Below are 14,944 nucleotides of genomic sequence, written 5' to 3' on the forward strand. Positions count from 1 at the left end.
CTGTATGTGACCTTGTATCAAATGTGGTTGAAAATGTGGGGCCTGTGTTTAATATCTTGTAGGGGCTTATGCCCCATAAAACCCTCAACATGCTATGGTGGTAGCTGTCTCTTGTTCTGGTGACAGAGCCGGCAGCTGGTAGAAGCCTCGCATCAGGACAGGGCATTTTGGTGGCCCTGAAATGTGCTAACAGCACCAGTCTGATTGACTGGCCCTTCCGGGTGGCTGCTGGGCCCCAGTGCTCCAGAGCCTCACTCCATGTTGTGTTCCCCGCTGGGCTATTCTGGGCCTTCTCCCTCTGAGCCAACCCTGTGGGGTTCCTGAGCCCCAGAAGACCCAAGAGGACAGCTCTAGAGCAGACAGTTGGGGGCTAGGGTTTGGGGGGAAGTGGAAGAGGTTCCCAAAGCCTGTAATTAAAGACTCCCGTAATGGCATCCGACAGGGACTCCTCCCCAGGGCCGGGCAGGAGGAGAGCCCATCGCCCAGCTGTGGTGCAGGGTCAGGGGCTGCTGGGGTGGAAACACCCCTCGGAGCTCAGCACCAGCGCCATACATCACTCGGCATGCCTTTCTGTGGGACTGCTTCTGACAGGCGCCATTTATCTGAATGTCATGGCAGTAAACTGGAGGGGGGCGGGGAGGGGCGCGAGCAAGGGGTTGGGTGTGGGGGCTCCTCGGGGAGTTTCCCACAGGCCTCGGTCTGGAGCAGGGTGCGGAGAGGTGGTGAAGTGGGGTGCAAAGGTGACCATGTTACCCTCCTTCTTGGGAACACAGAGCGGGAGTGAAGGAGGCCGGAGAACTCAGTGCTGAACGGGAGGTGCTGGCCGTGGGGATGGGGGCTAGAGGGCACAACCTCTCGCGGTTACCGGATGGATCTGAACTTGGGAGTCAAAGTCTGCTGTTTTCCTTCATTTAAAGCAGTGGGGTCTCAACCTGTGGGTCACAACCCCTTCATAAGGGGGTCTACCAATCCTTTCATAGGGGTCGCCTATAGCCATAGGAAAACATATTATATTTCTTTTTTTTTTTTTTTTTTTTTGGTTTTCGAGACAGGGTTTCTCTGTGTAGCTTTGCGCCTTTCCTGGATCTCGCTTTGTAGCCCAGGCTGGCCTCGAACTCACAAAGATCTGCCTGCCTCTGCCTCCCGAGTGCTGGGATTAAAGGCGTGCGCCACCACCGCCCGGCTACATATTACATTTCTTAACAGTAGCAAAATTATAGTTATAAAGCAGCAAGGCAAATAATGTTATGGTTGGTGTCACCACAACATGAGGAACTGTATTAAAGGGCTGCAGCATCAGGAAGGTTGAGAACCACTGATACAAGGAACCCACTTCTCAAGACGTGGTTCCTGCAGGTGTGGCTCACACACTCACAGGACTCTTGGTAAACAGTTCACCATTAGCTGTGTGTCACTGGGCAAGTGTTGTGACCTCTCTGTGCCTCAAAGTCCTGTCCGTAAAGTGCGGCGCTAGCCCTCAGAGCCACTCCGCAAGGCTGTGGGAGGTGAAGACGTGAATTAGTTGGGCTGGCTCACGAGAGTTCTCCCCGAGTCTCTGCTCCCCGAGTCTCTGCTCCCCGAGTCTCTGCTCCCCAAGTCTCTGCTCCCCAAGTCTATCCGATGCTTCAGCCCATGGGAGACCTGGAAAGCATGACCTAGAGGATGATTAAGGCTTTCTCAGAGGAGGATGTGAAGTTTTCTAGCCAAAGGCTATAGCATAGGCAAAGTTCTCAGGGAGCACAAAGTTCTCAGGGAGCACAAGAGGACACCATCCAGGAGCTAAAAGGAAGCCAGAGGGGCCGGGCTCTAAGCACATGCCCTTTGGGCAAGTCCCCAGGCTGTTTCTTAATCTGTTAAAAGGGTGTATGAGCAGAATCTCCCCTTTTTTTGAGTCTATGAGGATTGGATAAGATTATATTTAGAGTTCCCTGCTCAGACTCAGAGTCTCAGTCGCACTGGAATGTAAGCCCGTTGGTCGAATTCCCAGTTCCCGCCCCAGGGAAGCCTGATTCAGTTGGCAACTCTTCCACCATCAAGCCAGAAAAGCTCTCGGGGCCACGCATTTTACAGATCGGGGTGGTGAGCCTTTTCAAGACTCACTGGGAAGTCGGGTAGCTTTGGGAGATATGTGTGCAGAAAAAGCAGAAGCCATGGGGACCCCAAAGGGGGTTGAATCCAGAGTCTGCAGGTAAAATTTACCTGTTGTAAGAGATGCTGTGAAGGAGGTGACCTTCATCCCTCTGTCTTCCTACGCATGAGCAGGATTGTGACAGCTGCCCAGAAGGCAGGTGTGAACGAGGGGCCCACACAGACCTCAGAAGGTGCTAAAAGGCCTAGTGGAGACTAAGACCCCACCTGAAGGGGGAGACACATCCCCACCCCCACCCCATATACAGGCATTTGCAGAATGGGGCAGACTGATTTCTCAAGTGCTGGTTGTAGGCCGCATCTCCCTGTTAGAAAGACTTAGCAGGGTTTCTCTGTGTAGCCCTGGCTGTCCTGGAACTCTCTCTGTAGACCAGGCTGGCCTCGAACTCAGAGATCCACCTGCCTCTGCCTCTGAGTGCTGGGATTAAAGGTGTGCGCCACCACTGCCCGGCCACTTTGCAGCTTTTAAAAAAACATAAAGTGATGGAAGTGTAGCCAGCCATGCACTGTGCCCACAGCACTTCCTGACAGAGAGGGCTGTGGCATCCTGCTGACTGGAGGAGCTGTGAGAACCCATGAAAGACTGGAGAACGGCCTCGTCTGTAGCTCAGGCTGGTCTTGAACTCCCCATCCTTCTGCCTCAGCTTCCCTACTAGGATCATAGAGATCACCCGAAAGTGAGAGTGTCGGGGTATCCAGATCGACGGCATACATATAGACTAGCATCACTGTAAAATGTCAATTCTGAGGCATAACATAAATCATGGATTTTATTCAGGAAAGCACACGCATGAAGGCAGAGTGCGCAGGCTCTGGGGAAGCAACACATTGAGCAGGCACACAGAGAATGAGGTGCTTTTTCCTTGGGGACCCCTCTCGCCGCCTACACCCTCCTGATCTGCCTGCTTCCACCTGCTGACTGGATGTCACACCTTCCTAGATAGCTTGGGACCCACTGAGATGATGCAGAAACCTCTGGTTCAGGAGGGAGTGAGCCCTCCCCACAACCAGGATCAGAAGCCTGGGTGGCTGGCGTAGGAAGCATGTGTCACAGCCTTGTTATTGCCGCAGCCTCCTGCTCGCTGGCGCACGCTCTCTCTCTCCCCTTGGCATCAGGAAACCCTGGGAACCCAGTGACACAGTTCCCTGGGGGTCTGCACCTGCCTGGGGGGCGGGGGCGGGGGGAAGGCAGCTGTGACTCAAAGGTGGGGCCAGGATCACATGACAGCAGATAGACTTCTAAAACAAGCGAACAAGGAGTGATCCAAGGCCAGTCTGACTGGATTCATCAGGGGAAACCAAGGCCAGGAGAGAAGGCACACCATAAAGTGGTGTGGGATCCACGTGAGCTAGCTCGTGATGTGGCTTCCGTGATGTTCTCCTAACCATGGCAGAGATAGGACAGCTGGAGGAGAGGTGTCCTCCTCCCCGCTCCCCCTGACCCTCACCCCCCACACACACCCAGGATAGGGAAGAGGGCTCTGCAGGCCTGTGGACTACGTTCCCACCTTGGCCTCACCTCTGTGTGTCCTTGGACAAGTCTCCAAGCCTTTCTGGGGCTCAGTCTTAGCGTCGTAAAATGTGATGTCATGCCTGGCCAATAGGAACTCTCTAAAAAATGTTTTTACGGATTGTGGTGGTTTGAAAGAAAATGGCCCCCAAAGGGAGTGGCACTATTAGAGGTTGTGGCTTTGTTGGAGTAGGCGTGGCCTTGTTAGAGGAAGTGTGTCACTGTGGGGGCGGGCTTTGAGGTCTCATATGCTCAAGCCATGCCTTGTGTCTCGGTTCACTTCCTGTCGCCTGTGCAAAATGTAGAACCTTTGGCTACCTCTCCAGCACCATGTCTGCCTGCACACCACCATGTCCCACCAGGATGATAATGAACTGAACCTATGAACTGTAAGCCAGCCACTCCCATTAGATGTTTTCCTTTATAAGGGTTGCCATGGTTATGGTGTTTCTTCATAGCAATAGAAACCCTAACTAAGACACATATTCATGTAGAGTGTGTGCACATGCACAGAAGGACATATGCTCATGTGTGGAGGTCAGAGGACAATTTGGGAGAGTCAGTTGTCTCCTCCTACAATGTGGGTTCCAGGGGTCAAATCCAGGTCATCAGGCTTCAGGACAAACACCTTTACCTGCTGAGCAGTCTCACTGGCCCATACTTTTTTTTTTTTTTTAAAGCCATTTATAACTGAACTCATTTCAGAAAGGCTCCAGCCAGATGTGGTAGCACACAGCTTTAATCCCAGCACTTGGGAGGTGGAGGCAGGTGGATCTCTGAGTTCGAAGCCAGCCTGGGCTACAGAGTGAGATCCAGGCCAGGCAGGGCTACAAAAGTGGGAGACACTTGGATGAGAGGACGGAATGAGAAGATGACGGCCGTATGTGGGGGGAGAGTTTCCTTGAAGCCAAGGCAGAGGAAATGTGACCATCATACATACAAGTTCTAGAGTCTATCAGCTGAGAGACCATCATGACCTTGAGGAAAATTGACACTTTCCCAACAGACCGAGGTGTAAGCAGTGTCTCACGTGAGTCTCAAACAAATGAACCCCAACCCTGATGGTGCCCAGGCTCTAGCAATCTCCTCCGCTCAGCCTCAGTTTCCCTCCCTAAAACAAGAAGGAATTACAGTAAAGTGCATCACCTGCTTGTCTTGCCCTTCCAGGGGGCAGCTTCTGTAAACTGCTTGCGGAAGTGCCTGGCATACAGTAAGTGCTCAATAAATGGATGCTGGTCTTACAGCTCACTAAACATCCTGTGGGTGAGTATGTGGGAACAGCCAAAGCTTTTTATCTCCGAGCCGTTCACCTCAGTGCTTCTCAGCAGCAGGCCTTCTCCAGCGCCCAAATGGAAACCATGTGTGTTTTAATCAATTCCATGGTTTGTGGAAGCCAAAAGCCCAGGTTAATGGAACCGAGACCGTTCCCGGTGACTCCCCACCCCTCCCTCAAAGCCTTTGCTTTTCCTGCTCAGCCCCGGGGAAGCCACCGCCTGCACTCGGGAGGAGAGATTGAATAATTGATGCAATTTGAATAACACTAGGATTTGTAATGATATTGAAATGTAAAGATAAAAAGGGGCGTGAACAGGGGCTGAGAGCGGAAGGGAAAAGTTGTTAATAGGCTCTTAGGGGCTGGTGTGGGGGGCTCTGCTGGAAGCAGGAGCTGAAAAGGCATTTAAAAGAGGAGGCGCCCAGCAAGAGGCGGGCTGGGAAACCTCCACCCCATGAGGGGGAAAAACCATATTCATAAATAAGATGCGGAAATTTCTCCCGACTCAGCAGCACTAACAGTTAGAGAGTGGATAATTATTTAAATGCCAAATCACTCCGTTCATTAGAATCCCAAATTATATCTGAAGAAATTGATTGCTCTGGGCAGGATGGAGGAAGGGTGGGGAGGAAGAGAAGAACTGGGTATTTATGGGAGCATGGGAGGGTCCCCCAACCTTTCTCTAGGCCAGGCAGGAAGAACAGGATGGAGGAAGGCAAGCCAGAGAGACAGGGAGTTTGGGAGGCTGAGGCAGGAGGATGAGGGGAGGCTTAGTGTCATGCCTGGGTCCCAGCAGCTCCACCAAGCTAGGCTCAACCATCTACCCCAGTAAGCCAATCCCTGAACAAGCAATGGTGAAGAGGATTCCTTCAGTGTGGCCACAGTGGGAAGAGGGGTTGTAAAGGGGTCAGTGACCCTCAACTCCATCTTTATGATGCTGATGTGAGCCTTAGGTTTAAAAAGAATTGGAGTTCAAGGGGACAAGCAGACCCTTAATAATTAAGCAGCCCAGACCTAGGTGTGGTTTCCCTGACCATTGACTTAGCTCTGGTCCAGCAAGGTCTGAAGAAGTCCTGATCCATGAGGGGGCAAAGCGGTTCTCTGAAGATGATGACTTCGGTCTGGGGGTATCATCTCATGGATAACTGACTTCATCTGGAGGGTAGTCTGTCCTGTGAGGTGTGGCTCTTCCTGGAAACCCAAGATGATCGGGTTTAGGTCAAGGACTTAGCCCCAACTGTACTTTGTGAACCCAAACAATCTTTGTGAAGATTAGATGGTTTTTGTTGTTGTTGTTGTTGTTGTTTTGTTTTGAGTTTGTTTGGGTGTTTGGTTTGAGTGTGGATTTGCTGGCTTCTCAGTACTGGGGGTGGGGGCTGTCAAAGCCGGAGATCTCAAGTCGCAGGCCAGTCTGGGCTACATAGTGAGACCCTGCCTGTCTCAAACAACAAATGAAAAGCGGCTGGGGAGGTGGTTCAGTCAGTAAAGGGCTTGCAGTGTAAAAAGGCAGGAGTGTAGTACTCCAGAGATGTCATCCCGGTGCTAGGGAGATGGACATGGGAGGATCCCTGGGGCTTTCTGGCCAGACAGTCTAGCTGGATAGACGAATGTCAGGTTGAGTGAGAGACCCTGCTTCAAAATATAAGATGGAGAACAGTTGAGGAAGACACTGAGGCTGACCTCCACACACAAGCCAGGCAGACCTGGGCTCAATCCTGGGTCTGATTCTTCCTTCCTGTGGACATATTTCTTACCTCCCTTCTTTGAGCCTCAGTTTATCCAGCCGAGCAGTGTAATACAAGGATCTCTTTCTGTAGGCAGGATGTAGTCATAGCTCCTTGACTTAGCAATGGAGCTACAGTCCTGATAAATCGATCATAGGATGAAAACATCATAAGTCAAAAACGCATTCAATTCCCACCAACACTGACATTGTAGCTTAGCCTTGCCGACCTTAAATGTGCTCAGAACATTGACATCAGCCTACAGTGGGTGACATCATCTAATGCAGTACCTATTTTTATGATAAAGCGTGAAGCTGGCCGTGGTGATGCATGTCTGGAACCTTAGCACTTGGGAGGCTGAAGAAGCAGGAGGGTTAAGTTCAAAGCCAGCCTGAGACACATGGTGAGATCCTGTGGTGGTTAGGGTTGGTTGTCAGAATCTGGAATCACCTGGGACAAGGACCTCTGGGCAGTGAGTGGGTATCATCCTTCCCTGGCTAGGATCTATGGCTGTGACTGGGTGGCGTGAATGAATAGCTGAGCAGCCGCAAGTATCCATTGCGCTCTGCTGAGAATGGATACATTGTAACCACCTGCTTCAAGTTCCTGATTCCCTGGTGTCTCTGCCCGGATGGAGCCTGTCCTGAACTCTGAGCTAGAAAAAAAGAAACCTTTCTCCCTTAAATTGCTATATTAGTTACTTTTCTATTACTATGATAAAACACCCTGACCAAGGCAACTTCCAGAAGAGAAAGGTTATCTGGGCTTCCAGTTCCAGAGGGTGTAGAGTCCATGACCGCAGGCATGGCAGCCGGAGCAGGAAGCTGAGGGCTTGAATCTGACAGCATGAAGCAGAAAGAGTGAACAAGAACTAGCTCAAATCTTTAAACTCTCAAAGCCCGCCTCCAGTGACATACTTCCTCCAACAAGGCCACGCCTCCTAACCCTCCCCAAACAGCCCCCACAACTGGGACCAAGTATTCAAATGCTCAAGACTGTGGGGGACATTTCATTCAAAACTACCACAGCTGCTTTTGTCAGGGTATTTTATCACAGCCACAGGGAAAGAAACAAAAACAGGGCCTGAGAGGGAAAAAGGGAGGAGGGGAGGGGAGGGGGGGAGGGAGGACTGTTGAGTATCTCCTTCAGCCTGTCAAATACAGTCCTGAAGGCAGTAACTCTACCATCATAAAGTCAAACGTTCCAGCTTCCCAAGTGGAGCCATCAAAGTTGGGGGCTGAGATGTGCGCGCGCACACATACACACACATACACACACACACACACACACACACACACACACACAAACACACGATACAGGCCTGCAGGACTAACTCTGGGTCAAGAACGCAGCAGCTGGGACTAGGAGAGGTAGGAGAGAAGTCTCAGGGAGCCCCATTGAACCCCTTTCTCCCTCCTTGCTTCCCTTCCCCCAGTCACAGGAGATGAACTAAGAGGTAGAGACGGAGGTCCCGAGTGAGAGACTTGCTGAGGCCAGCTGGGGACAGAGCCAGGGATCCTAGATACACAGGCCTCCCCAGACCCTTTACAAGGCTGCAGTCCCCAGCCTCCTGACCTCTGGTGCCTGGTGTCTTCATCCTGGCCAGCAGGCAGTGGCATTATCACACCTGCAGCTTGGAGTCACAGGACAGGTCGGTCAGTGACATTGGATTACGGAAGGGACCCTGGGCTGCTTGGCACCCCTTCCCAGGTCGGTGACCAGGTGTCCCTCAGGCACAAGCAGATGGAAGTCTTCGGAACTCCCCAAACGTGTGTATAGCATGTACTGTGAACCCTCCACCAGACAAACTGGAATGCCTCTGGGTGGCATATTGGATTGTCGTCTGTGACAGGCCTGTGCTCCGCTTTTTATGTGACCTAATTGTCCTGACAGGACTGTGAGCATCGACGAAGGTCAAACTGAGGCCCAGAGAGGCAAGGCCAACCCTTGGCTCTGGGTCATGTAGCCCCAGCGCTCTGAGACCAATATTTATAGCCAAGTCGGCTTGCATCCCAGGTAGGCCAGCGTCCACCTCTAGTACCTATTTACTGGCAAGACCCTACATGAATCCCCCCACAGAGAAAGAGAAAGGGCTGATTCTTTCCCAGTTCTGTGCACCTTTCTGTACACACACACACACACACACACACACACACACACACACACACACCCCTCCCTCAGGAGCCTCCAACTCCCCCACTTCCCTCCTCTATGCTGAGCACCCCATCTTGTCCCACCATTGCCCGACTATGCGATTTCCTGGTCACCAGAGGAAGCTACCAAGCGATGCTTCCCCTCTTCCTTGTAATGGAACAGCAGGTGGCTACTTACCAGACCCAAGGAACCAGCCACGGAAGGTTGGTGGGCTCCCTTGCTTGCCAGAGGCTACCGGAGACGCACAGTCCCCGAGGTCAGAGGTCAGAGCCAGGCCTACCCAGGTGTCTGATGGTAGTGGAAATGCTGACTCAGAAGAGATCTGGACTTAGTCCTCGGTGGCTCCTAAAGATACAGGCTGGGCCACTTCCACCCATGGTCCACAGGAAGAAGCTGGAAAGTGCTGGACGATTCGGGCTAGGATTCACCTCCACTGCTATGTAGCCTTGATGAACTCGCTTCCCCTCTAGGCCTCAATGGAGACATCTGTCCTTCCTGCTTTATAGGTACTATGACTGAGATCATGGTGGGCCCTGGAATACAACAGGTGCTGAATAAATGCTTGATGTTAACACAGACAACCTTATTTTGGTGGTAATGGTGGTGGGGGGAATAACTACATCTCATGGACCAGCCTGCCTCCGTTTTAGGCTTAAACGCCATCTTAAGGTAAAAAGAAACTAGGTTCGTTTCCTGTTAATGATTAAGCCGCACCTGTAACCTTAACTACCAAGTGGCTCTGTACCGCTCGTTCCCAGAATGGGCAACCATGACCTTGTTTCCAAAAGTTATTCGTCCCCGTCTTAACCAGCCGTTATGACTACCTTGTTTCGAGCACCTTGCAATCACGTCTTGTTTTAGGAGGTTGTCGTGGCTAATTTGTTATGCTTACGTTCTGCTCCTGTAGCCCCTATGTTGCCCACCAAATCCCCCATTTGAAAACCCCCAACCTTGAGCTATAAAAGCCTTGTCTTCCTCGCATCCAATGCTGACCTCTCGAACCCCGTCTCAGGGGGAGGCAGCCCGTGTACATGAATACACAAGCTTGCTTTAATGAGTTTGGCCACGATGGTTTGGGTCCAGGATCTTTCTCCTCCCATCTTTGGGGTCAACACTTCTGCCACAGAGGCATGCCTGGTGTATTTGTTTCAATATTACTACTCTGGGTCCCAGCTGGACCAGAAGAACCGGCAGATCTATTGTGTAGCAGCACCCTGGAGTGACAGGACACAGGGGCCAGCTGACTCCTCAGCTGACACTGGCTGGGTGCCCTTGCTTCCTGGAAAAAGAGTGGAGCCTAGGCTTCGGAGTAGGCGCCAGAGCCTCGTTTTCCCTCATATGTCCCCAGGCAGACTCCTTTCTCAGGGGTCCTGGGAGAAGCCGAGGGAATGAATATAGGGCTTGGCTCCCATAAGGGTCCCCTTCCAGCATCCCTGCCCTACAGTAGGAGAAGGAGCATCAACCCCTGAATGGAGGCATCGGGGTCTCTAGCCCCTTGGGAGCCTCGTCAGCAGGGCCCGCTCTAAATCGATCTTTTCTCCCCCATTTTTGTAGTGCATGTCAGCATCTCTTGGGATGGGTGGAGAAACTGTCCGCGTCAGCACACCGTGCCCGCCAGACACGGCGGTTCTTTATTAATTAACCGCCAGATGTTAGCTTTGCATCTTTTATCAGAGGGAGCCTTGTCACCAGGACCTTGGATGTCAAGTCATTAGGGACAGGCGGAAAAGCATCCCTAGAGGACACTGAAGTTGGCAACATGGCTCCCTCCTCCTTGGGGCACACAGACACCCACCGAGAGCCCCGGCTGCCCTGCCTGGGCTTTGGGCTGCCCTGGAGGTACACAGCTTTTGGTCCAGGAAGATACTGCTCCCTGCAGTCACCTTGCTGAACAGAACCTGTCCTGGCTCTGTTTCCTTCTGCTGGAAAGAGACCTACAAGCCAGTTAACCCAAATAAACGGCCCTGTGACAAACGGGGGTCTGTGTCACCAAGGAAACTGACAAGGTTCTCAGAGAGGGCAAATGGCGGGCAGAGAACCTAATTTAGATGGAGCATTTTTTTCCCCTGGGGAGATGACAAGTAAGTATAGAATCACAAGAAGAGCAGGGGGGCAGAAGTTCCAGGCAGAAGGCACAGTAAAGGCAAAGCACCTGGGGCAGGAGTGAGTGGGACACACTCAAAGGACTGAGCCAGGATCCGAGAGGCTGAGTGTGTGAGAGGCAAAGGCTGATGGAGCCACAGAGTTCAGGCCATGCTCTCTCAGGGGACACAGGAGAGATGTGAGTTTCTTATCTGGAGGGCACTACAGAGCCACGGCAGACTTTTGGGCAGAGAAAAGATGTCTTTGGAGTACAGGGTAGGCTGGTTTCAAAGTGGCCAGCGTGTCATGTGGTTGGACAAGGACATAGCACTTAGAGGGTGTTCACATGGGTGTCAGACAGCGTTCACGGTCAAGAACTACTTAGGAGGTGGAGAGCAGGTTCACCTCCTTCCAGACGGGAATCGGCAGAGGGGAAGGGCCCACCTGGACCTTAAGTTCCTCGCTCCAGCCACACTCAGAACTGTGGTTTTCATTTGACTGATGAGGAAATGGAGACCTGGTACAGCGGCCAGCGGCAAGGTCAGGGTCATACAGGGAGAAGCGGCAGGTGGAGCCTTTGAACCAGGCTAGCCACAGTCTTTCCTGGGAACTACTGTCCGGGATAACCTGCAGCAGACCGCAGAGACCTTTCCCTGCAGTTTCCCATGGCCCGCATCCTCATACCCCAGGCACACAAGGAAGGCCACTGGGCAGAGCATGCCCTGTGCTCTCCAGGCAGGAAGCAGTAAGCCCCAGTCCCAGGCTGCCCCAGCCTACTGGACCCCAGCCTATGATTGGTCCAGAGCTCTGTGGATGCAGATGCAAACCCGTGGCATCCGGATAGATGCGGCACGGTCACCTTGGGTTATTATTTTCCACCCGATCCACATGCCATCTGAAAAACAAGTGATTACTTCGGATTTGCATATAATAAATATCACCCCCAGGAAGGGTGCGCGCGTGCACGAGGGTGGGAGTGTGGAGCCGGGGCTCATGTCTTATTTATGAGAATAAACAAGAGCAGAAGCTGGAATAATCAACACGTATTTAATCTTAGTCACCCTTGACTCTAATCAGGCAGGGTCTCACAGTGCTGTGTATGCGCGGGTTGTGGGGGACATCCCCGCCAGTCTTCATCCCGCTCAGAGAAGGCATGTAGCTGGAGCATAGACTACCCAAAAGGGCTACTTAGCTTTTTATTACTATTTATCATTTTATTATTTTAATTTTTATTATTTTCTTTTTATTCCCTCCTTCCTTCCTTTCTGCTCTTTTCTTTAAAAACAAAAACACTCATGCAGTGATGGAGCTATGTCATACCCAAAGCTCACACCTACCGAGTATTTCCTCAGCATCTTACAGAAAACACTAAACAAAAATGCCATTTTAAAAGAGGTGTATTGTTTTTTCTTTTAGAATGTAAGCTCCTCAAGAGCAGGGATGATGTTTTCTGTATGTTCTCTTGCGCCTAGTATGCCGTAAATGCTTAACAAATATTGATCATGGGAAAAAAAAAACAAAAACAAAGTCACATATAGTCTGGGCTGACCTCAAAATTGCTGTGTCGCCAAGGCTAGCCTTGAACTTCTGATCCTCCTGCTTCCACATCCCAAGGGCTAGGACTATATACATATGTCATCATGCACAACACTGCTTTTAGTTAAATTTTTCATATATACATATAATATATAGGTGTAAATATATGTGTGTGTATGTATATATCCATGTGTATGTATATATATTTGGGGGAAGGGCTTGCCATACAGAAGATAGGTACAGAGGTCAGCGTTGGTTTTTTTTCCTTCTACCACGTGGTCTCAGGCTGGGGACGAAACTCAGGACATTAGGCTTCACAGCTTACCTCACTAAGCCATCTCTCCCATCCTTTGGGATGTGTGTGTGTGTGTGTGTGTGTGTGTGTGTGTGTGTGTGTGTGCGCGCGCGCGCGCGCGCACACGCGTACATGTGTCCACATGATGTACGTGTTTGGCACCAAGACACGGTGTGTGTAGAGGTCGGGGGACATGTGGGTTCCGGGCATCAAACTCAGGTCATCAAAACTGCACAACCGTGTGGGCTCCAGGGACGGATTCAGATTGCCGGGTTTGACAGCAAGTGCCTTTACCCGCTGAGCCATCTCGCTGGCCCATAGCAGCCGCTGCCCCCACCCCCCAAGACCCAGTGTTGCCAAAATATGTCTGAACCATCAAAAGTACTTGAAGACAGCAACGTAAATTGCAGCGTTTGCCACAGTTCTGTCTGTGGTGACATCTACCATCACACATTTTCAGTGCCACAGGAAAGCAAAGTTGAAGAAGGAGAAACGTCGAACGCTGTACTGGAAACCAAGTCATGTGTTTACACATGCCAAAGCTGAGACTCGAACCTGGGACTCAGACTCTGAAACCCAGTACCCCTTCGCCACACCATTTTCCTAATGTGGCAGGAAAGAAACCTGGGAGAAGCTCTCACTCCACATTCTCCAGCTTCTAATCCGCTGTTAGAGAAACTGAGGCGTATTAAAGGGAAGGGATTTGCCCACATTCGTGCACAGAACTATGTCAGATCCAGCTATTATCCATGCATGCAGTGTTTAAGCGAAGGCTCTCTTTTTAAAATTTACTTATTTTTTTATATTATGTGCCTTGGTGTTTTGCAATGGGTGTTGGGACCCTGGAACTGGAGTCACAGACAGCTGTGAGCTGCCATGTGGGTGCTGGGGATTGAACCCAGGTCCTCTGGAAGAGCAATCAGTGCTCTTAACCACTGGGTCATCTCTCCAGCCCCAAGCAAAGGCTCCTTGATTGCCCTTAGCATTCCTTGGGGTAGGAACGAAGACAGACGTAGCAGATTGAGCTGTCCTCCACAGGGAGCTGAGGAAGCCCTGAGTGAATATGTGCTGTTGACATGGGCACGGCCATATCAAGGACCGCAGAGCCTCAGACCCAGAGGGAATTGGCAAAGCTCTCCTTTCTGGTCCGTGTGTGGATGTTGATAGTGTGTGCAGAAATGCCCACCTCAGTGCTCTGGATATTTTCAGCCCGAAGACTGCTCCTACCAAGATGAACCGAAGATGACTCCCTGTTGAGCTGGACACCATATACCTGCCTCTTGTTTATCTGTTTGCAATAGCCCTGCCTCTCTGTTCAGCTCTCTAGAATGAACACGCTGAACTGCTGGGGTGCTGTGGTTTCCTCACCAGAGAGCCCAGACTAACCAATCCCAGATTTTTCTGTGTCCACATGACTCCATGTGCTTATCTTTTCTTCATTTCCTCACTGGCCCAGTCAGGTCCAAGTCCCTGGAACCATGCGAGGACACAGCAGTCTTCTTTGCTCTATGATGACTACATCCCAATTTGGGGATCTAAGTGACTTGAAATACACCTGAGCTCCCTGTCTGCCTGTCCAATGGATTCCTTGGATCTATCCAAGTTGCATGTACCTGGGCTGACATGCCCAGGGTGGCCCTTTCACTCATCCATCTAGTGCCCAGGTCCTGTGGCGAGGGTGGCTGCCGCAGCACATGCCCCTCCTCTCCTCACAGCCTCCTCACTTAACCAGTTTGGGCTTCCTCACAACGTGGCGGTTGCCATGGCATCCCACATCATACGTGGTAGCTGTCCTCCACCAGAGGAGTTGACATTCTAAAATTTTGGCTGTTTTCGCCTTCTGTGTTTGCTGTTTATGGGTGCAATGTTTTATGCTAGCACAAATGGCAGCTGTATGGTCTTAAATTTCAAGCATCCCAGAAAGTACACAGATTACAGCAAACCCAGAGATTATGCAAAATTCCAACACATAGAAGAAATCTGCTCGGCCGCCATGACTGAAGCCAGCTAGTTACAGAGTCCAGCTCCTGACTGGATGCTGGACATTCTGGAAACAGGCCTCTTCCGACCGGTGAACTCCTGAAGAGAAGGTCATCGGGAGGCAGATTCCAGACACTCACACACAGGACAGGCGCCTCTCAGTGGGCCTCTACTAGTCACCTGCCTGAGTCTCCTAGACCCCAAACTGTCTTCTCTCCCTGATCTTTGGGGGGAGGCACTCC

Source organism: Peromyscus eremicus, chromosome 23 (genome assembly GCF_949786415.1).
Source record: "Peromyscus eremicus chromosome 23, PerEre_H2_v1, whole genome shotgun sequence".
Classification (NCBI taxonomy): Eukaryota; Metazoa; Chordata; class Mammalia; order Rodentia; family Cricetidae; genus Peromyscus; species Peromyscus eremicus.